Here is a 23,894-nt window from a genome sequence, read left to right on the forward strand (position 1 = left end):
CAGTGCATATTTTGTTTTTATTTTTTTATTAACCAAACATAGTTGTCAATATTTATATTTTCGCCATGAGGTTTTATATCAATTGTATGGGCTACCATGACTATAGCAAGACCCATGAAATGGTGTATTTTCACAAAGATGCAAACCTAACTTAGGATCACAAAAACATATTTTATTTGACTCTCTAAACAAAATAGGGAAAAAGAAAAAAAAAAGATTATTTTTTTTTATGTGAGTACAGTTTACCCTTTCTAACCAGTAGTTAATTTCAGCCATCCCTTCACAACATGCTGCCTTCTAATTCTTATGAACACAGCTGTCTTTTTCCCCTTAAAAATACTTTTAAATAAAAGCTCTGTTTTGTGTTAAGGCTATCTTTTCTTGGCAGTCTTTCAACAGTTTATTGCTATGAGATTTGGATATAAGCCTCTAGGATCAATGGCTTCTTGTTGAAGTGTGAGGTTGTTTATGATAATAGCCGTAACAGTATCAGATCAATCTCTGTTGTAACCTTGATATGGTCTTATGAACATTAGCTCTATAGGAGTATATTAAAAAGACATATATTAATTTTGATTGTTATAATACAAATTCATGTGAATTTACAATACTGGAAACATGTAAAATTGTATGAATTCAAGGTTGTGTAGTCCCTGGCAATCTTCCAGTCAGAAAACTATAGTCATACTTATCAGATTACTGAAAAAAAATTAAATACATAAAAAAAATCAGCACTATCCATAGTAGATTAGTGAGCAGATTGAAAGCTGAAAGAAACATGGCAAAAATACGGTAGTTACAATTTGCAAGTACTGTACAACTGAATTACTTTTGCTTCTCTAAAAATCTGTAATAATCCAGATTGGTTTAGTCCTCAGCAGAGCTCTAAGCTTTGTAAGGATGGGAATTATAATTATTATTGATTTATGAAGTGCCAACATATTTGTGATACTGTACAAAGTAAGAAACAAAACATGGGGTATATAATAATACAGAAAATGATGTACATCAATATACAAAATACAGAGTAGGTAATTACAGTGACAAAAGTAACATGATGAATATAGAATATAAAGTATAACATAATCCAAGACACAAAAGTTGAGAGAGCCCTGCACTTGCAAGCTTACACTCTGCAGGAATAGGGGGAAATAAAAAGGTGGGGCAGTATACAATAATCATACCTAGAGGCAGTGTGTTTTAGGTTATTTTGTATGAGTGCAACTTGGCCTTAGGTCAAAGGGGAATGGCCTAAGGTAAAGCGTTTGCTTTTCAGAAAAAGGGAGTTTTGAGGGAGTGTTTAATTATATCAAAGGTAGGAGAGAGATGGATGTGTTGTGGTAGAGCATTCTAGAGGAGGGGTGAAGAACATGCGAATCTTGTATACGTGAATTATGCGAGGAGATAATTCTAGAGGAGGCCAAAAGTAGGTCATGTACAGATCTGAGATTGCAATTGGGTTGGTATCTGGAAAGTGGAAACAAGTGAGGAGATGTATGAGGTGAGAGGTTGTGGAGAGTGTTGTAGGTTAGGGTAACAAGTTTGAACTGGATCTTCTGGTTAATTGGTAGCCAATGAGGAGCATGACAGAGAGGAGCAGCAGAGGAAGAGTGAGAAGAAAGATGAATGAGATGAGCAGCCATGTTCAGTACAGATAGTAGTGCCAGTCTGTTAGTTGGTAGTCCACAAAGTAGTATGTTACAATAGTCCAGACAAAATATTAAAAGAGCATGTATTAACAATTTAGGGAGTGAATGTGAGGAATGAAAAAGAGAAAGGAATCAAATATTACCCCTAAGCACTGTGCTTAGGGAACTGAAGTTATGGGGGTGTTATTAACATGTATGGTTCTCTGAGGCAGAGTTGGACAGAGACAGTGGAAAATGATTAGTACTGTTTTACTTATATTATGTTTTAAGAAGCAAGAGGTCAGAAAAGAAAATATAGCAGACAAGCAGTCAGTAACATACTGTATCATGATAGGCAGGGCCGGTTCTAGACAGGCACATATAAGGGGGCAGCCAGAAATTTGCAGGGGGCATAAAAAACCCCTGCGCGGCGCGCCAAAAAATGGGCGTGGTCATGCAGCAGACCGTGGGTGTGGTCATGGGTGGGGCCAAATATACATGACTTTAGCAGTGGTGTTAAAGGTCTGCTGGGATAGTTTGAGCTCTGCTGTAGTGCATCCCCCAAAAATATATGTGATCTGACAGCATTTCACCAAAAATACACTGCCAAGTTGCTGATGTATGGCACCCTTAAAGGAAACCAAAGATGATTGATACTGTTTTATACATACCCAGGTCTTCCTCCAGCCCCATGCACACAGATCGCTCCCACGCCGCCGTCCTCTGCTGCCTGCTGCTGCGGTATTGGGTCCCGTTAGTTCAGCCAGTCTGCGCAAGAGGAACTGCGCTCTTTACGTATCTCTCCAGCGACCACCGAAGAGATACGTAGAGGGCGCACTTCCCTTGGGTAGACTGGCAGAACTAACGGGACCCAATACCGCAGCAGCAGGCAGCAAAGGACGGCGTCGTGGGAGTGATCTGTGCGCATGGGGCTGGAGGAAGCCCCAGGTATGTATACAACACTGTCAATCATCTCTGGTACACTTTAAGACATTCTTAATAGGAGACCAGCAGCAGCTACAAATGATTAAATTAGGATACACAAAGCTTAAGAAGCTAGGACAGGCAGTGAAAGGGTTAAAAGAAAATGCAGGCTGAAGTGAGCAGAGCAGATAGAAGAGCAGAGGGCAGGTCAGTCAGTGAGACTGAATAGTGAAAAGAAGGGGGGTGAGCCATTACACAGAGTATATCTGACCTCTGTGCAGATTGTTCCTGCTCCCTGAGCTGCAGATAGGAATCAGTTATTAATAAAAGAGTATCCCCCTGCCCACCAATCATCACAGTGATGTGGGCACAGGGTCCTCAGGTCAGTGTGGGAGGTCAGGGGACTCGTACATTATACACAACATAGCGCCGTCCATCAGCAGCACACAGGCAGTCTGACAGGCTGTGTCCTGTGTATGCAGAGAGCTGGGCGGCTGGGACTGGAGACATAAATCACTTGCCTTTTCCTCTCATGTCTCCCCAGCGCGCCCATCCTTCTCATTCAGATACAGAGATACTTGTGGCTGGCTGGCCGGGATCACATGGGGCGGGCAGCCAGTGAGAGAGCAGAGTGTCTCACTCCTCTCTCACTGGCTGCCTGGCCCCATGTGATACCCGACCAGGCTACTGAGTGTCTCTATCTCCGCCCTCTACACACAGCACAGCGGAGATAGAGGAAATGTGTCTGCGTTCCATGGACCAGGAAGCAGCAGCATATTTGAGGGGGCAAGAAGTCTATTTGAGGGGGCTCTGCCCCCTCTTGCCCCCCCCTAAAGCCGGCCCTGATGATAGGAGGAAATTAAGGTTTGGGGCACAGAGGTACAGTTGTTTATCATCTTCATATAAGTGGTATTGAAACCCAAATTAGTTGAGTAAGTTGCCAAAACCATGCATAAATGGAAAAGAGGGGGGCCAAGGACAGAGCCTTGAGGTATCCCCACAGACAAAGGATGTGGAGAAGATATCTGATATGAGTAAGAGGCTGTGAAAGACCTTCCGGAGTGATAGGAAGATATCCAGGAGAGAGCAAGGCCCTTTATGCCTACAAATAAAAGTATCTGTAGGAATAAGGCGTTGTCAACAGTGTAAAATGCTGATGACGGATCAAAAAAGATGAGTATGGAATAATGACCTTCGGATTTACTGTATATTCTGGCGTATAAGACGACTGGGTGTATAAGATGACACCCCCCCCCCCAAACTTTTCCAGATAAAATATAGAGTTTGGAATGTACTTGCTGTAAAGGACTACCCCTCTTCCAACGCACACCATATAAACATTTAAAAAAATAATATATTGGTGCTATGTATGAACACATACTGGTGCTGTACTGTATGTGGTACCCAGTATATAACAGTATGCAGGCGATTGACTGGTTGGATTGGTCAACTCTCCCTAAGTAGATTGGTCAGCTCTCCTTGTCTAACTGTTTATCAGAGCGATATGGAAGAATAGATCGCGCTGCGCCCATAAAACACGCCTCTTTCACCCTTCTGGCCCACCCCTGTATCCTATTTACCTCCTTCTCTTCCTCTCAGATCTCGCACATGTGCGCCTGCACAGCTTCACTACAGTCCTCAGCAGCGAGATCTGAGAGTCAGTAACAGGATAGGGCGTATCACCCGGCATCAATGACACCAGGTCTATAAGACGACCCCTGATATTTCAGAGGATTTTCAAGGGTTAAAAAGTAGTCTTATACGCCAGAATATACAGTAGCTTAAAGGGAACCTAAAGTGAACATAAAAAAAGAGTTTTATTTGGGGCTTCTACCAGCCACCCTGTGCCGTCAGGGTAAGATCCTCAGGTCCTCCGCAGTGACTAAGTTTCAATTTCGGCGATTAAGGTAGTTGCCAGCTACTGTGGCTGCAATTGTGCCTTGAACATGCTGCTGCCACTGGGAGCATCCTGTGCATGTGCAGTACAAGATAATCTTGTTCTGTGCATGCGCAGGATGCTCCTGGCAAAAGTGGCATGAGCATGCAGCCAGGGATGCACAGACTCAGTGGCTAGCGACTGGCACTATTGCCAAAATCTAAACTTAGCCACTGCGGTGGACCGGAGGATTGTTCCATGGCGTCATTGGCACAGGGCATCTTCAGGTGACTGATGAAAGTCCCAGGTAAGTAAAACTCTTTTTTTTATGTTCACTTTAGGTTCCCTTTAAAGGGAATGTCCAAGCAAAATAAAAAAATTAATTTCACTTACCTGGGGCTTCTACCAGCCCCATGCAGCCATCCTGTGACCTCGTAGTCACTCACTGCTGCTCCAGTCCCCCGCTGGCAGCTTGCCGACCTCGGAGGTCGGCGGGACGCATTGCGTTCATTTTTACGCATTCCCGCTAGTGCAGGAACACTAACACATACATTTTTACGCATTACTGGTTCATTGCGTAAAAATTTACGCATTGAAACAGTAACGCGTAAAAATGTATGTGTTAGTGTTCCTGCACTAGCGGGAATGCGTAAAAATGTACGCAATGCGTCCCGCCGACCTCCGAGGTCGGCAAGCTGCCAGCGGGGGACTGGAGCAGCAGTGAGTGACTACGAGGGCACAGGATGGCTGCATGGGGCTGGTAGAAGCCACAGGTAAGTGAAACTCATTTTTTTATTTTGCTTGAACCTTCCCTTTAAAGAAGGTCTTTGGTCCCTTTAATAAGTGCTATTTCTGTGGAGTGGTTAGAGCGGAAGCCAGACTGGAACTGATGAAGCAGGGAGTTTGCAGATAAATAATAGCTTAGGTCAACATGTATGTGTCGTTCAAGTGAATGTTGGATAATCATAAATGTAGAAGGTAGAGGGACACATCCCCAGTGTTGGCAGAAGTGGCAAAACAGAGGTCAGCAGCAGCTGTTTCACACTAAGGAACTGATGAAGTACCATTAGTGCAAAACAGTTGTCTTCCAATGTAGATAAGAAATTATTATAAAGAACTTTACAAGATGCAAAGCAATTTTTTTCAGCCCATAAAATAGGTGAGATTTGAACTTTGGAGCAGAGACATTGATATCACTATTGTTTATGACTACCAATGTGGATTGAGGTTGTGCAGGCCACAGTGACCAGACTTCTCTATCTATGTGCATTAGTACTGGTGAGCTTTTAACAACCCTGCAGGAGAATAGCTATACCGCTCTGGGATCCCAGCAAAAACAATCATCATAGGGCCCCCTGCAGCAAACAGCACCCTTTTCCCAGGCTATGGGGGCTGCTCCTCTCCTCCTCCCTTCCCTCTTGGAGAGTGCAGCAGAGTTTTATTTACCTACTCTTATCGCGTCTGGTCTCTTCTTCCTCCTGGTGCAATTCACTTTGCCACATGCCCAGCTCCAGGTGCATGCCATGTGATTGGGAGCCAGAGGGAGGCAGCATAGAGCAAGTTGCTGCCAAGAGTGAAAAAGAGGAGACCTGACAATATTTTTTGGGAACTGGAATATATCAGTTGCTGTCAGTAATATATCAGTTGCTGTCAGTTATAACTCTGAAAGGACAACAAATGAGCAAGGTAATGTCCATGTTTCCCTATGGCTCAAGTGACCATATTACAGTTGAACAGTGTTCTGACCAGGATGCTGTTATGGGGTAAGGGCCATTTTCAAAATGGAGGACTGAGAATTACATTGATCACAGTGGACAAAGCAGGAGAAGAGGAAAAAATTGATGACTAGACAACACAGCAGGCAAGTATGATGTGTGTATGTTTATTTTGACTTTTACTTTTCAGTTCAGGTTTACTTTAAGGGTAAATAAATGATAGTATACTTCTAGCTCATCAAGCTATCATTCATTTTCAGTACCAAACTAGGTTATGGGAAATGTAAAACCTGTTTATTTTGTAATGTAAACAACAGAGTCTGTTCTTGCTCTCTGACCATTTTAATGGCTGTGGTAGTCAATTTCTCTGGAGAAGGAACAGTAAAAGTTCTACTGAAGAAAAAAATCCTTTGAACTAATCAGTGAAACTACCCAACAGGGGAATTTGTCTCACCTTGGCTGTGAGGGCCTTTGTATCAGGCAGTTCCACTACAAAACAAGCAAGCTATTAATCAACTGTTTTAATTAGCAGGTGTACCTCAAGAGACATCTGTCTGTGCTCAAACTGCACAGCAGGATATTATACACAAGTTTACTTCCACTGATGGGTCAATCACCTGCTATTTGGTCAGCACCTTTTTCTTGACTATTTTAATCATTTAGTTGTTCTTGTTTAAGGACAATTCCCAAGCATAAGAAATGTTATAGGAAAACTATTCCCTGCTTTAATAGGGCATGCTCTTTGATGTTGTATACCTGCCACTGTGTGAGTGTTTTTTTTTTGTTTTTTTAGTATTTTATACTTGCGTGCTAATGACTTACTTAAGTTAAGTCCAGCCATGCAATTTGACATGGAATAAATGCACCACTGCTTGAAATGTATTATGTATCAAGAATTCTTTTTCCTCTAATCATAAAGGGCAATTGCAAGCCTCACGTGAAACTAGTAATTGCTGATATGGGGAAGCAATAATACACTCAAGTGTTCTGGTATATCAATTTATTTTGTTTGCAAATGTTAATGCAGAACAATAATACAATGAATGTCACCAGCACTTGTAAAATGTTATGGTGGTGAACAACAAATATAGCTAGTAAACACATTGTTAATTTAACTACTATGGTATTTTGGCATTTGAACAGAACAAATGCCATTTAGTAAGTGCTTTTGAAAATAAAGAAAACCTTGAGAATCCCCCATGAGGAGATGGACTCTGAGATGTTTACTGCCTACTGTAAGTGACAGTGAGATAGAAAAAAAGTAATTTATAATGCATTTTACTCATCAACAAATGTACATTGTTTACTTTTCATCCACATGCATTTTAAATTATAACATTTGTGGGCAATATTGGTCCTTAACTGTCCTTAGGATCTTACACTCTAATCACTATCTCATATCATCCTGAGTGACATGAGACAAGGATTAGACTGTAAGCTCATATGGTCAGTGATATGGGGCATCAATTAGACTGTAAGCTCTTGAGGTCAGAGATATTAGGCAGGGATTAAACTGTAAGATCTTGTCCTGAGGTCAATGATATGAGGCAAGGATTAGACCGTAAACTCCTGAGGTCAGTGATCTTGAGGTAGATCACTGTAAACTAAACAGGTGCATACTATAAAGCCCACCATACCTCGACAATGCTACTGTTGCAGCCTTAACACATCAACAGTACCGTTGTATGCTATCACCACTGGTGTGGTGCCTTTTGTGCACACATTTTATTGCACTGCCACATTTAGTGTAATGAATGGGCTCCGCATTACAGCACACAGCACTACAATGCATGGCTATCTGCTTTGTATAGTGTATACAAAATATAACATACATACACTGTGTTCACCCTCAATGTTCTTCATAAAGTACAAAGAGCACATTCATTGTCCCTCAAAAAAGGTTAACAATTAATCTGCTAGAGTGCTTTTGAGTGAAACCTAAAGCACACCCAAACAAATATGGAGGGAATTTACATGTTTCATGCTGATGAGAATCAAACCCAGGACATTAAAGCTGCAGAGTAAGAGGACTTGCCACTGTAGTAGTCATAATACTGTGTATATACAGTATATGTGTATATATATATATATATATATATATATGTATATACTACAGTATATATAGTGGTAGTGTCAGTACCACTGGGGATAAAAAATGGCCAAGCTATTAATAGTGGCATAGCTATAGAAAATGGTGCCCCCTAAACATAGCGCCAGAGACTGATGCTAGTAGAATATAGGTACAATTGGCAATATTCTACTATTTAACCACTTGCCGACCGCACGCTTATACCGTGCGTCGGCAAAGTGGCAGCTGCAGGACCAGCGACGCAGTACTGCGTCGCCAGCTGCAGGCTGATTAATCAGGAAGCAGCCGCTCGTGCGAGCGGCTGCTTCCTGTCAATTCACGGCGGGGGGCTCCGTGAATAGCCTGCGGGCCGCCGATGGCGGCTCGCAGGCTAAATGTAAACACAAGCGGAAATAATCCGCTTTGTTTACATTTGTACGGCGCTGCTGCGCAGCAGCGCCGTAAGGCAGATCGGCGATCCCCGGCCAATCAGCGGCCGGGGATCGCCGCCATGTGACAGGGGACGTCCTGTCACTGGCTGCACAGGACGGATAGCGTCCTGTGCAGCCCAGATCTCCCGGGGGAGCAGGTAGGAGAGGGAGGGGGGAGAATGTCGCCGCGGGGGGGGGCTTTGAGGTGCCCCCCCCGCAACATGCCTGCAGGTAGGAGCGATCAGACCCCCCCTGCACATCATCCCCCTAGTGGGGAAAAAAGGGGGGCGATCTGATCGCTCTGTGTGGCCGCGGATCTGTGCTGGGGGCTGCAGAGCCCACCCAGCACAGATCCAAACAAACAGCGCTGGTCCTTAAGGGGGGGTAAAGGGTGGGTCCTCAAGTGGTTAATTCCTATAGTAAAATATCTGTAATCTTTACCAATATTTTACTATGACATAACCTAACCCTACTCTCACATAGAGCCCTCCCTCTATCTATGCTGAGCCCTAAGACCCCCCCCCCCCATTGCTGCCTAACCCTAACCACCACCCTTGGTGCCTAACTTTAACCACTCTCCCTGGGGCCTAACCTTAAACCACCCCCCGTGCCTAGCCTTAACCCCCCATGCTTAAGCTTAACTACCCACTGGGCACCCACTGTTTTATTGGGCTATGATTATCGTTCATTTCTCCTAATCGCAGCTTTTGCTATTGCCATATATGGTGGCACCATTTTTACCAGTGCTCTTCCTGCGCTATTTTTAACTGCTATGGTATAGTATGCTGTAACCAGAATCCACTAAATAATTTTTCTTTTGGAATTTAAAACATTATTATTCTGTGCCTGCTTTTATGAATTCTAATCAAAGGAACATGCATAGTACACTTGCCAAATGTTTAAATAAACAACATTATCTTTAAATGTCATGTTCTGCCATTTTACTCACGTTGTTTGTTCTTTCTATAAAGATGTGTATCTAGTGTTCTCTTTTATCTGCAAATTTAAACAATAAAAGTTCTATGTTGAGATACGTGGAAATGTGGAAATGTATGAAGCTGGGGAGACTGCAGCCAATGGAGAGTCGTATTAGCACAATCATAGCATAAATTCTACTATATGAACTTTGAAGTTAGCATATTGAAACAAAAGGCGCCTCTGGCATTTGAAAATTCACACAGTGCATTCTGTCCAGCTACAGACTTTATTGCTTTCCTGGTTGCCATAGAAACATCGGTATCTAAAACACTCAATAGTCAAGACCTGTACTTCAGAAACAAGCAGGGTATTCTGTTAGATCCTTTTGTTTTTGTGTCTAGCAAATATCACCTGCTGTACAAATAATTTGTAAAACACACATTTTCCTATTTATATAAATGTTTTGTTCACTAAAATCTTTATTTGACTGAATGAATAATATTACTAAAACTGTAAAAAGTTATTATTAAATATAAAAAATTGCCACCATGCTCTAATTGCCAATTAATTCATCCTGATTCAGAACCATGGCAGAAAAAAAAATTTCACAATGACTTAATTGTGCTCCCAGTTAAATCTGCCCACAAATTAAAAATAATTCCAGGAGCACAACATTCATAAAGGGTATTCACCAACTCCAGCTGATGGGAAACAAGGGGCAGGCATGGATTTCTGGGGCTGTAGTATTTATTGCATTTGTCATGTCACAAGTCATTATTTTATATCAGAGCAAGCCTATTAAGATCGACTTTTTTTCTAGTGGTCTTTGGGTATCTTCTCCAGGACCACTATCTTTATCAACAGATTTAATTGTAGCCTGGCTCCTTTTATTTGATTGCAGTCTTCTGCTCATGTTGATTGCAGTCTGACTCTTGTGTTGTTGATAAATGTGTCATTGTAGTTTCTTGCAGTTCTCTATTTTGTTTGAAGGTTGTAAGCTTTTTTTCACAAGAAACCCTGTACATTTTAGACAAGTGGGGTGCTTATCTTAACCCTTTGATTTCAGATCCATAAGATTGCACCATAAAGTCTAAGCTCATGTGCCCAACAGCAGTGGACAATGGGCTCTGGAATAATTAGGTAAATATTTTCCCCCTTCATTTCATAGCCATGCCTGACTGTGGATTGCTTTAGCAACCTAGTATATCAGTTGGGGAAAGCTCTGTTCTTTACCACCTCCTGTAGCTGAAGACAGTGGCCTCTCAAGGGGGGTGCGAGAGGTTCAGGATTCACTGGGTGTCACTGAAGAAGGGGGCATCTGGGCAGAGGGCAGGAAGAGCATTTTCTCTGCCAGGACCAAGTATGAAGGGGAGTATCAGACAAAATCTTGTAACTACAATGAACAAAGAGGTGGAGCTATGGTGGGCAGAGTGAACTCACCTCTCCAGGATCTGTCTTCATACTACTAACTGCTCCTTCTCTATGATGTGAGTGTGCTATTTGTCATGTGATGATCATAATTCGGGTGCAATTTAAATGTAGCTCAATGGCAGCATTTGTAACACAATGTGTGTCAGCACTTGATACGCGGTGCTGTTACCCAGTGTCAGTGTTGTTTCTCTGTGTGCAGAATACTGTGACATGCCACGTCTGAGCTCCAGATGACTCTATGGGGGCGCATGTACTCCACTGGTACTAAGCTCTAACAAGCGCCTGCCTGGTGCAAGAGAGCAACAGACAGGTGGCGATTTACCACTTTTAGCTGCCTGTCTGAAAGAGGCCTAAAGGCTTTAGTCCTCTTTATCATTGGTATTTAGTATTTAGAGAGTGCGGACATCATCAGCAGCTCTGTAGAGTATGTTGTCTTGTAACTTAACTGTCTGTCACAAGGGTCCACAATCTAATCCCTACTATAGTCATATGTCTGTGTATGTATCTTGTAGTGTATATAACATAGTCTAGGGCCAATTTAGGGGGAAGCCAATTAACTTATTTGTATCTTTTTGGGATGTGGGAGGAAACCAAAGTGTCGAGAGGAAAATCATGCGGACATATTCCATGCAGATAGGGAACCTGCTGGGATTCGAATTGGGGACCCAGCACTGCAAGACAAGAATGCTATCCACTATGCCATTGAAAATGTTTCTTAGCACTCAACTCTCCACAAAAACATTGAAACTCCTTCACTCTGGAGGTACAGGTATAAAACAAGTACTGTATGCATGGAGATAAACACAGAGCTAAGTGTAGATCATATGTACTAAAACTACACTTAATTGTACACAAAGGGTTAAAAAGGTACTTATACTGCTGATCTATGTGATAAATGGACCCTATACATATACCAGCAATTTGACCAAATGTACGACGGTTGCAACTACAATTCTGAGAGATATTGATCATTTGGAGATTAATAGGTATAGAGGGAAAAGAACACAGTCGCCTATATACTGTTTGGCTAAAGAGAAACATATTGTGATTAGAGATGAGCGTAATGACCTAATTACGATTTTGCGAAATTTCGCGTAATTAGTGTAATTACGATTATGGCGGTAAGTACATAATCGTAATGAAGAAGGATTTCGCGAAATTTCGCGTAAGCGTAATTTTCGCGTAATTTTCGCATTACAGTCGTATCCTCCCGTAATTTCGCATTAAACGCTACCGTAATTTCGCGTTAAACCGTAACGCTCCGTATAATATAAAAAAGCCGCCGACTTTAAGGGTTAATAGCAAAGCCCCCTTAAATGCTAAGAGCCTCAAATTTGGACAATATATTAAGGAGATCAGGAGGAATAAGAGGAAAAAAATTTTTTTCAAAAAGACCTTATAGTTTTTGAGAAAATCGATGTTAAAGTTTCAAAGGAAAAATGTAAACATTTAAAAACCCGCCGACTTTAACGGTTAATAGCAAAGCCTGCTTAAAGTTTAGGAACACCAAATTCCCAGGGTATATTAAGGGGATCAGTGGGAATAAGAGGAAATTTTTTTTTTCAAAAAGACCTTATAGTTTTTGAGAAAATCGATTTTTAAGTTTCAAGGGCGAAAATGTCTTTTAAATGCGGAAAATGTCAGTTTTTTTTGCACAGGTAACAATAGTGTATTATTTTCATAGATTCCCCCAAGTGGGAAGAGTTTTACTTACTTCGTTCTGAGTGTGGGAAATATAAAAAAAAAACGACGTGGGGTCCCCCCTCCCAGACCTCTTTAACCCCTTGTCCCCATGCAGGCTGGGATAGCCAGAATGCGGAGCACCGGCCGCGTGGGGCTCCGCACCCTGACTATACCAGCCCGCATGGTCCATGGATTGGGGGGTCTCGGAAGGGGAGGGGCAGCCAAGCTTTCCCCTCCCCCTCCGAGCCCTTGTCCAATCCAAGGACAAGGGGCTCTTCTCCACCTCCGATGGGCGGTGGAGGTGGAGGCCGCGATTTCCTGGGGGGGAGGTTCATGGTGGAATCTGGGAGTCCCCTTTAAAAAGGGGTCCCCCAGATGCCCACCCCCCCTCCCAGGAGAAATGAGTATAGAGGTACTTGTACCCCATACCCATTTCCTTTAAGAGTTAAAGTAAATAAACACACAGACACTTAGAAAAAGTATTTTAATTGAACAAAAAACATAACCACGAAAAAAGTCCTTTAATATTCTTAATTAACCATTAATACTTACCTGTCCCTTTAAATAAATGATCCCTCGCAATATCCTCGGAAATGTTCTATCAGTTACAATGTAACAAAGTTATTACAATGTAACAACTTTGTTACATTGTAACTACGCCGCACCCGACGCCACTCGCCGCTCAGCCGCCGCATACGCGTCCATGCAGGACGCTAAGTCCCCGCAGCTCCCGCTGTCCACCCCGCCCACATCTGTCACCCACATGTCACCCACATGTGGGTGACATGTGGGTGACATGTGGGAGAGGCGGGGAGGGCAGCGGAGCCGGCGGGGACTTAGCGTCCTGCACGGACCCGACAGAGCTCTGAGCTATATAGCTCAGAGCTCTGAGAAGCATCTTTGTATTTGGGCTCCAAGGAGCCCCATTGGTCCTTAGCAGACCAATGGGGTTCCTTCAAATCAGAAGGAACCCCATTGGTCTGCTAAGGACCAATGGGGCTCCTTGGAGCCCAAATACAAAGATGCTTTCGAGAGCTCTGAGCTATAGCTCAGAGCTCTGTCGGGTCCTGCAGCACAGACGCGGCGTGGCGGCGGCGGCGGTGAGTGACGTCGGGTGCGGCGTAGTTACAATGTAACAAAGTTGTTACATTGTAATAACTTTGTTACATTGTAACTGATAGAACATTTCCGAGGATATTGCGTGGGATCATTTATTTAAAGGGACAGGTAAGTATTAATTGTTAATTAAGAATATTAAAGGACTTTTTTCGTGGTTATGTTTTTTGTTCAATTAAAATACTTTTTCTATGTGTTTGTGTGTTTATTTACTTTTAACTCTTAAAGGAAATGGGTAAGGGGTACAAGTACCTCTATACTCATTTCTCCAGGGAGGGGGGGTTGGTATCTGGGGGACCCCTTTTTAAAGGGGACTCCCAGATTCCACCATGAACCCCCCACCCAGGAAATCGCGGCCTCCACCTCCACCGCCCATCGGAGGTGGAGAAGAGCCCCTTGTCCTTGGATTGGACAAGGGCTCGGAGGGGGAGGGGAAAGCTTGGCTGCCCCTCCCCTTCTGAGACCCCCCAATCCATGGACCATGCGGGCTGGTATAGTCAGGGTGCGGAGCCCCACGCGGCCGGTGCTCCGCATTCTGGCTATCCCAGCCTGCATGGGGGACAAGGGGTTAAAGAGGTCTGGGAGGGGGGACCCCACGTCATTTTTTTTTTTATATTTCCCACACTCAGAACGAAGTAAGTAAAACTCTTCCCACTTGGGGGAATCTATGAAAATAATACACTATTGTTACCTGTGCAAAAAAAACTGACATTTTCCGCATTTAAAAGACATTTTTGCCCTTGAAACTTAAAAATCGATTTTCTCAAAAACTATAAGGTCTTTTTGAAAAAAAAAATTTTCCTCTTATTCCCACTGATCCCCTTAAATATACCCTAGGAATTTGGTGTTCCTAAACTTTAAGCAGGCTTTGCTATTAACCGTTAAAGTCGGCGGGTTTTTAAATGTATACATTTTTACTTTGAAACTTTAACATCGATTTTCTCAAAAACTATAAGGTCTTTTTGAAAAAAAAATTTTTCCTCTTATTCCTCCTGATCTCCTTAATATATTCTCCAAATTTGAGGCTCTTAGCATTTAAGGGGGCTTTGCTATTAACCCTTAAAGTCGGCGGCTTTTTTATATTATACGGAGCGTTACGGTTTAACGCGAAATTACGGTAGCGTTTAATGCGAAATTACGGCATGAACGAAACGCGAAATTTCGCGTTGAAAATTACGCTTACGGTATTTTCAATTACGATTTTAATGGCAATTTCGCTACGCTAATTTCGCACCGTAATCGCAAATTTCGCATGCGTAATTATAGTAATGCGAAATTACGAAAATTTCAGCTCAACTCTAATTGTGATCACACCATCAGATAAGGTGGGTTGGTGATTCTTGAAAAATGTATTATTGTAAAGAAATGAGGAAACTGAGGCCAGATGGTGACATGAGAATCTAAGGTGAGACCAAGGAGGAAAATAAAGAGATGAATTACATAACATTGTGGAAAGTAAGGAAGTACTTGTATTGATTAGACATTAATATTATGCCATATGCATCACATAGTCATATAAAAAACCAAAGCTTGCCCATTAAAATTGGGCTGAGTATGTTTAAGGTGACACACATTCTCATTGTTCTCCACCTCAAACCTCCATTGTGCTTGGCTAATACCATTTGAGGACCTATCCAGTGTATTTTTTAAACTTAGTATACCTTGTTTTTCTTTTAAATGTAATAATTCACAAAGTAAGTTGAATATTTTAATGTCTGTAATCATCAATAGCAGTCCATTAAGTGAAAATATGACCTTGTCCTATCTCTCCCCTGTCCTCAGAAGATGTATTCTGCAAGGAAAAATGTATGGCTGTAATTACTAGCTTATCAGTGATATTTACTATTTTGCCAACAAGGTACCGACAACAAGACAGAAGCTGTCACTTCCATGCTTAGAAATGCACTCTTTCAGGTAGCAAAATAAAGCAAGTAAAACAGCCTAGTTATTAATGTGTTGTACTGTACATACACTTGTTTATCTCATCATTTCACATGTCACCTTGGTAACACTTTAAAATGTGTGTGAACTGCAATAAAGACTGGACATAGACTTTAATGCAAAGCCTGCATGCAGCGAGTTAGAGTAACATGACTCGTTACAGTGAACAGGCCCATACAATTGTATGGGTAGTGAGTTGACATGTAAAATTATTCTGCAATGCAACTGACCTGTGAACAGGGTCTAAAACCTTTAGGGAATAGGATAGAACAAATGTGTAAGCTACCCACAGATTTATTCCAGATGGCCAAACCCCTGTGAGTCTAAAGTGTGGCTATTCAGCTTGCCTAACTTTAAAGGGACTCCGAGCTCATCTAAAAAATAAAAGTTGTACTCACCCTGGGCTTTTTCCAGCCCAGTGCTGGTCGGGAGGTCCCACGACGGCGTCCTGGCTCCTCTCCTACTCCCCGCTCCGGAATGGCTGACCGGCCGCAGCCCGGGCGTCACTCGGCCGAGTGTCGGGCTGCTCCTTCCGCGTATGACGCGGCTGACGTCACACGCCGGCCGCCTCGCGTCATCACGGCAGCCGGCGTGAAAGTACTGCGCATGCGCTGTACTGCCACGCTGGCCGCCGTGATGACGCGAGGCGGCCGGCGTGTGACGTCAGCCGCGTCATACGCAGTAGGAGCAGCCCGACACTCGGCCGAGTGTCGCCCGGACTGCGGCCGGTCAGCCATTCCGGAGCGGGGAGTAGGAGAGGAGCCAGGACGCCGTCGTGGGACCTCCCGACCAGCACTGGGCTGGAAAAAGCCCCGGGTGAGTACAACTTTTATTTTTTAGATGAGCTCGGAGTCCCTTTAATGGTTTACACTTTTTTTTTTTATTTATTGCTTTTTTTATAGTGCACTTTATATTTTATTTCTTATTTTTGCACAAAGGTAACTTTTTTTTTAACATGTATAATTATCCCCCAGAATATTATGGGTATTAGCAAACTTTCACACTGTCACACATAATATTTTAAAAGATCATGAAATTAACAATATTACATTACATTACATCCTGAGCTCCCAAGGATGTCACCCTCATTAAAACCACTCAGATAACACAGACTTTAAACTGGGCATTCTGATTCTTTTGAAGCTGTAGCCTCTCCAATGTGCAATGTAGCTGACTTTATTTCATTACAGAATTAATGAAACTAGAAAAGCCATGGTCTTGTATGTGCTTAAGCAATGACACGCCTTGTCATAATATATTGTCAATTGCAGACTATATTGTGCTTGACAGACTCTTATTCTGGTAATTCTTGTAAGCACAAACTGCAGGAGAGAGTAGATCTAGTTAGACAATTTTTAATAGCTTAGTAAATGGTTACAGTTTCAAGTTAAAAATGAACTGTAGTGAAAATAACATAATGGCTAAAATTGGTTATTTTTTACAATATTCATTTATAAATTATTTACTCATGCTTGGCAGTTATAAATTATATACTGCTTGCTTACAGTTGCTTAACAGTTGGAAACAGCCATTATTTCCCACAATGCAATGACAGCAAATTGTGAAGGAATGAACTGTTCGCCAGTGAACAGTCCCTGTGTAGTGGCCTCAGGGCTTCTTTCAGGTTGGCGAGATCCGGCGTTGTGCATCCTTGATCTCATGATGACAGCAGGGAGTGCTCTGTGTGATGTCCTGCACATGTGCAGATTGCTCCTGGCTCAAGGATGCACGACGCCGGGCCAGCGCACTACCGATGGACCTCGCCAACACAGAAGTAGCCGCGAGGTCACTACACAGGGACTGTTCACCAGTGAACAGTTCTTGCCATCACTATTGTCAGGGCCACAGTGGGGAATGGGGTTTCACCACAATATCAGCCATAAAGATGTCCCTGATGATCCATTTGTGAAAAGGTAAAGATTTCTCATGGGAAAGGGGGTTTTAGCTATTGATTGGGATGAAGTTCAGTCACAGGTTAAAGTCCCTCTTTAAGTTCAGTATATATATTTTTTTTTTTTATCAAATCCATTTTTAGATTTCTCAAAGCAGCTAAGTCTTCTTGATGCTGAATCCAGACAATGGTTTTTTTAATCTAAATAAAAGTAATACAAATGTTTAAACACAATAAGCAAATATTGAAACACCCAGAGACCTTTAAAGCACGTGGATATGGCTGCTTCGTTCAAGGACTATTACTATCTATGCTACTAACTTTATTTTTTTAGAATGTTGTTCACCCCAATATTTTAGGGGTTCCAAAGGGAAACTATAGGAAACCTATTTTCTAAAACAGCTGACCTATGTGTCTTCTAAAAAAAATATGCCTAAGGTAAAGCTCTGATGTGGCTGGCATGTTTTACAAAGTTATATAAAACGACAGAAGATGGGAATGCTTTGAGTGCCAACTGTGTCATTACAGCTTCTCTGTGGCAATTAATATAGTGTTTATTACACCATATGCTTCCTTTGTCAAACTCACCTTTCTGTCTTTGCATTATAATGACTGCACAACAAGAGAGACTTTATAAATCTGCTTTACTGACAGTTTGACTGATTCAACCACAGGAATCTTTGAGCAGCACAAACATTTGGATCCTGCTTTCCCCATGTTGAAGGTATTTATTCATTTTAAAAATGTAAGAGTTATTTTTTGGAGGAAAAGACAGAAACATCTCAATGGAAAGCTGCATCCTTTGTTGACCTTTACACATTTACACGCAGTTATGTGAAAATGTAAAGAAATGTTTGAATTTCTCAACATGCTTCAACATACACTGTCTATATAATCTTTATTTCAACGCAATTATTAGAAAAGATGGTATAATACATAGCATTCACCATTCACAGTTTTGTAATCTACTGTGTTGACATCAAACCAACAACATACTTCACTTCTGTTGTCTACTGTTGTGATGATTTGCTCAGCTGCCTGTGCAGGCAGGCAGCCTTTTGACCATTGTGTAGGTTTGCATGCTGCAGGACTCTGGAAAGAAGAGCTTCTGTCAGTTTTGCAGCTTGTGCTTGCAGAGGAATTTGCATACGTTGTCATGCAAATTGCCTGCCCACATTCATTGGAGGCGTGTACTATAAGTACTATGTCTTTCCCACAATGCTTCGCTGGTCATAAGGATTTCGTCCTATGTAACACTCCTGGTGGGGTGTCAGCCTTACTCTCTGTTTGAAGATCAGCTTAGAGTAATTCCTGGAAACTGTGCAAGGCAGATTTCCCTAGTGCAGTTAGGATTGTTTATCTGTTTTGTTTGTCTGTTGCGATTGTCCTGTCCCGGCGGTGGTCGATAGGAAGCCGTTCTGATCTCTGTTCTTGGAGCATAGCTGGTGCAGCGGTTGCTACCAGCTATCTCTTCTGTTCTGCCTCTCTGGATCGCGCTAGCCGCTTTTCGCTAGCGCTGTGGATCCTTCTGTTCTGTCTCCTGGGATCGCGCTAGCCACTTTTTGCTAGTGCTGTGGATCCTTCTGTTCTGCTACTCTGTACCTGGATCGCGCTAGCCACTTTTCGCTGTTGCTGTGGATCCTATCTCTCGCTTGTCCCTGTTTTCGTGTGTCTGTCTTGTCTGCTGCGACCGCTTGCTGGAGGCTCGGTGAGGTAACCATTAAGCAAGCGTTCGCGTCCTCTGTCTCATGTTTGTCTGTCGATGGTTAGTTAGGTGTGCTTGTCTCTATTGTGCTTATCACGTGGAGACCACGCATAACCGCGTGCACTGTTGCGAATGAGTGCGGTGTTCGCGGTTAGCTAGCGTTTGTTATTTTCCGCATCTTCTCATTGTATTATTTGCTGTGCCTTTGCTACCCTCGTATTCTATTCTGATCTGCCTTGTGTCACGTCTGGCGATCGCACCTCTCGCGATCGCGTTCCTGTTTCATATCTGCTGTTGTGTGTGCACTGTTGCGGGGTGGCGACTAGGTTGGCGCACACACATACAACCTGTCCCTTTGCTCGTTCTCATTCGCAATTGCCTCTCTTGCGATTGCGTTCTGCACTTCGTACAAATTCCTGTCTGGCATTTGTGGAGGTACAGAGGATTGGTTCCTCTGCACTCCCCAGCGCCATCTGCCGACAGGAATTTTCCCTCTACGGGTGCGTAGCACCTTTTGCTGGGTGCCTGCAAATATACGCTTGTGGAGGATTTCCGCCGTATTAGCGCACGCGTTGTGCGCTGATCACGGAGAAAGTTCCACAATCGTTACAACTGTGTAATTTAAATAAACAAAAATGCAGATCTCACAAGTATACGCCTACATTTATCACTACTACAAATATCTAAAAAAGAAATCAGAGGTGTGTAGCACTATCAGCATATGGTGCAATCAGATTACACTGAGCTTCAATCTGCTGCCAGCTAAGGATTTCCAAAACCTACAGTAAGCTCAAACGTTTCCAGAGGTGAACAGTAAACAATGCAGATAGTTCTGCTGTGCTCTCCACTTTCTGAGGAATCTATAAATACATGACATCACACATCACATGATATAGTCTGAATATTCTTTCTCCACACATGCACAGGTCTCCCCTGGGAGAGTAACGATAAATTGTGCTCTCACATGTGATACCCCACAACACACTCCTGTACAGCAGCGACTCACCTAATGCTGACCACCTCAGTTTTGCAGGTGGATATTACGCTTTATTTATGAATGATAACTGGTTGAAACTGAATGCTGACAAAACTGAGGTCCTCTTTGTCCAAAGCCAGTGCTCGCCATCACAACAGCTCTATCCTAAAGCAACACCAATCAGGATTGGGAATTCGGACATAAACAGCTCCAACCTTGTACGCAGCCTTGGCGTACTAATCGATGGGGATTTAAGTTTCAGAAACCAAATTTCATCTGTAGTTAAATCTTCCTACTTTCATCTGAAGAACATTGCAAAGATTAAACATCTGATTCCCCCAGAGGATCTTCCAACCCTAGTTCACGCCTTCATCACATCACGGCTGGATTACTGCAATGCCCTTTATGCTGGCCTCCCCAAAAAGGACCTGCGTCGCCTGCAATTACTGCAGAATGCTGCTGCCAGATTGCTAACAAACCAGCCTCTCCACTGTCACATTACACCGATCCTTCGCTCACTGCACTGGCTACCAGTAGAATGGAGAATACTCTTCAAGATTGGACTGCTGACATTCAAATCCCTGCACAATCTGGGCCCTGTATACATGAAGGACTTGCTGAAGCTGCACCACACCTCTCACAACCTTAGATCAGCTAGTTCTATAAACTTGGTCACTCCCAGAGTGCACCTCAAAAAATCTGGAGATAGAGCCTTCTGTCATGCTGCCCCTACTCTTTGGAACTCCCTGCCACACCCAGTAAAGACAGCACCATCCTTGGAGCTATTCAAATCCAGACTGAAAAGCCACCTGTTTAGCCTGGCATTTCCGGACTTATAAAATTCTTCCTCTGTACCACAATGGTCTGAGCCATGCTTATGCGCTTTGAGTCCTATGGGAGAAAAGCGCTCTACAAATGTTATTTGTTGTTGTTGTTGTTGTTGTATTTATTTATTGTATTTATAAAGCACCAACATATAGTGCAGCGCTGTACATTAGTTAAGGTTACAGACAATATTTAGGGGTGACATACAGCAATAATACAATACAGAAATACAAGAAAAACCATATCACGCAGCATAGTATGAGTACAAGGTAATGCTTAGTCATTCGCTGGATGGGAGCATGGAGATTAGGCAAGTCGAGTTTACTCAAGACTCCAATCCATAGGAACCCATCCAGGTACGGTAATGGAGGTGTATGAACAGGTGGGAGACATAAGGAGGAGGACCCTGCTCAAAGGCTTACAGTCTAGAGGGAGAGGTGGGCACACAAAAGGTAGGGGACCCGTGTACTGCTGCGGGTTTAGAGCACTAGTGAGGGGGGTAGGCCAGAGTAAAAGGGTGAGTTTTAAAGGGGCCCTCTTGAAGATGTTGAAGGAGGGGGAAACACTAATGGGGGAAGGCATGGAATTCCATAGTGTTGGAGCAGCTCTTGATAAGTCCTGGAGGCGTGCATGGGATTGGGTGATGTGGGGTGCAGTCAGGTGAAGTTCATTGGAGGAACGGAGTGAGTGGCTAAGTGTGTACCTCTGGGTAGTGTTGGGCGAACATCTAGATGTTCGGGTTCGGGCCGAACAGGCCGAACATGGCCGCGATGTTCGGGTGTTCGACCCGAACTCCGAACATAATGGAAGTCAATGGGGACCCGAACTTTCGTGCTTTGTAAAGCCTCCTTACATGCTACATACCCCAAATTTACAGGGTATGTGCACCTTGGGAGTGGGTACAAGAGGAAAAAATTTTTTAGCAAAAAGAGCTTATAGTTTTTGAGAAAATCGATTTTAAAGTTTCAAAGGGAAAACTGTCTTTTAAATGCGGGAAATGTCTGTTTTCTTTGCACAGGTAACATGCTTTTTGTCGGCATGCAGTCATAAATGTAATACATATAAGAGGTTCCAGGAAAAGGGACCGGTAACGCTAACCCAGCAGCAGCACACGTGATGGAACAAGAGGAGGGTGGCGCAGGAGGAGAAGGCCACGCTTTGAGACACAACAACCCAGGCCTTGCATGAGGACAAGAAGCGTACGGATAGCAATTTGCATTTTGTCGCCATGCAGTCATAAATGTAATACAGATGAGGGGTTTAATAAACAGGGACCGGAAACGCTAACCCATCACAGATGTTCATTGTTCATGTTACTTGGTTGGGGTCCGGGAGTGTTGCGTAGTCGTTTCCAATCCAGGATTGATTCATTTTAATTTGAGTCAGACGGTCTGCATTTTCTGTGGAGAGGCGGATACGCCGCCGATCTGTGACGATGCCTCCGGCAGCACTGAAACAGCGTTCCGACATAACGCTGGCTGCCGGGCAAGCCAGCACCTCTATTGCGTACATTGCCAGTTTGTGCCAGGTGTCTAGCTTCGATACCCAATAGTTGAAGGGTGCAGATGGATTGTTCAACACAGCTACGCCATCTGACATGTAGTCCTTGACCATCTTCTCCAGGCGATCGGTGTTGGAGGTGGATCTGCACGCTTGCTGTTCTGTGTGCTGCTGCATGGGTGTCAGAAAATTTTCCCACTCCAAGGACACTGCCGATACCATTCCCTTTTGGGCACTAGCTGCGGCTTGTGTTGTTTGCTGCCCTCCTGGTCGTCCTGGGTTTGCGGAAGTCAGTCTGTCGGCGTACAACTGGCTAGAGGAGGGGGAGGATGTCAATCTCCTCTCTAAAGTCTCCACAAGGGCCTGCTGGTATTCTTCCATTTTGACCTGTCTGGCTCTTTCTTCAAGCAGTTTTGGAACATTGTGTTTGTACCGTGGATCCAGAAGGGTATAAACCCAGTAATTGGTGTTGTCCAGAATGCGCACAATGCGTGGGTCGCGTTCAATGCAGTCCTAGGCCGAAGAGGTCATAGCCTAGGGTCACAAAACCTGTTTATTGGGCAATTTCAATGGTGGCGAGTCTGACGTACATAAATCGCAGCAATGGCCGTTAGCAACGTCTGAATCTCACGAAATGTCTCATGCAGGTAGAAGACATATTGTTAGACTTGGGCTCCAAAGATGGGTTCCCTACATCTCTGCAAACCAGAGTTACAGGGCTCCAAATTTGGTAAAATCCCCCATAGGCTTTCATTGGGCCTCCTATTTACAGTTCCAAAATCTCACATCTTTTCAAACGGCAATTACTCAGCAGTGGCAAATTTTCTAGCATTGTAGGGACCCTTAGGGGGAACATGACTGGTGAGTTTCGGGCCCCTAGGCCAAAGAGGTCATAGCCTAGGGTCACAAAAACCTGTTTATTGGGGCTATTTCAATGGTAGTGATGGTGACGTACATAAATCGCAGCAATGGCCGTTAGCAAAGTCTGAATCTCACGAAATGTCTCATGCAGGTAGAAGACATATTGTTAGACTTGGATTCCAAAGATGGGGTCCCTACATCTCTGCAAACCAGAGTTACAGGGGTCCAAAATTGGTAAAATCCCCCATAGGATTTCATTGGCTCCCTATTTCACTTTCCAAAATCTCACATCTTTTCAAAGAGCAATGGCTCAGCAGTACCAAATTTTCTAGCATTGTAGGGACCCTTAGGGGGAACATGACTGGTGAGTTTCGGGCCCCTAGGCCGAAGAGGTCATAGCCTAGG

The 23,894-nt window shown here is 43.3% G+C and overlaps 1 protein-coding gene across 6 annotated transcripts in view; it reads left to right on the top strand.

Moving 5' to 3' along the window:
- GRM8 (glutamate metabotropic receptor 8) overlaps positions 1 to 23,894 on the top strand; it is a 1,285,400-nt gene that overhangs the window by 949,620 nt on the left and 311,886 nt on the right. The gene's annotated exons all lie outside the window — the stretch shown is intronic.

The sequence above is a fragment of the Hyperolius riggenbachi genome, chromosome 3, assembly GCF_040937935.1.
Source record: "Hyperolius riggenbachi isolate aHypRig1 chromosome 3, aHypRig1.pri, whole genome shotgun sequence".
Lineage (NCBI taxonomy): Eukaryota > Metazoa > Chordata > Amphibia > Anura > Hyperoliidae > Hyperolius > Hyperolius riggenbachi.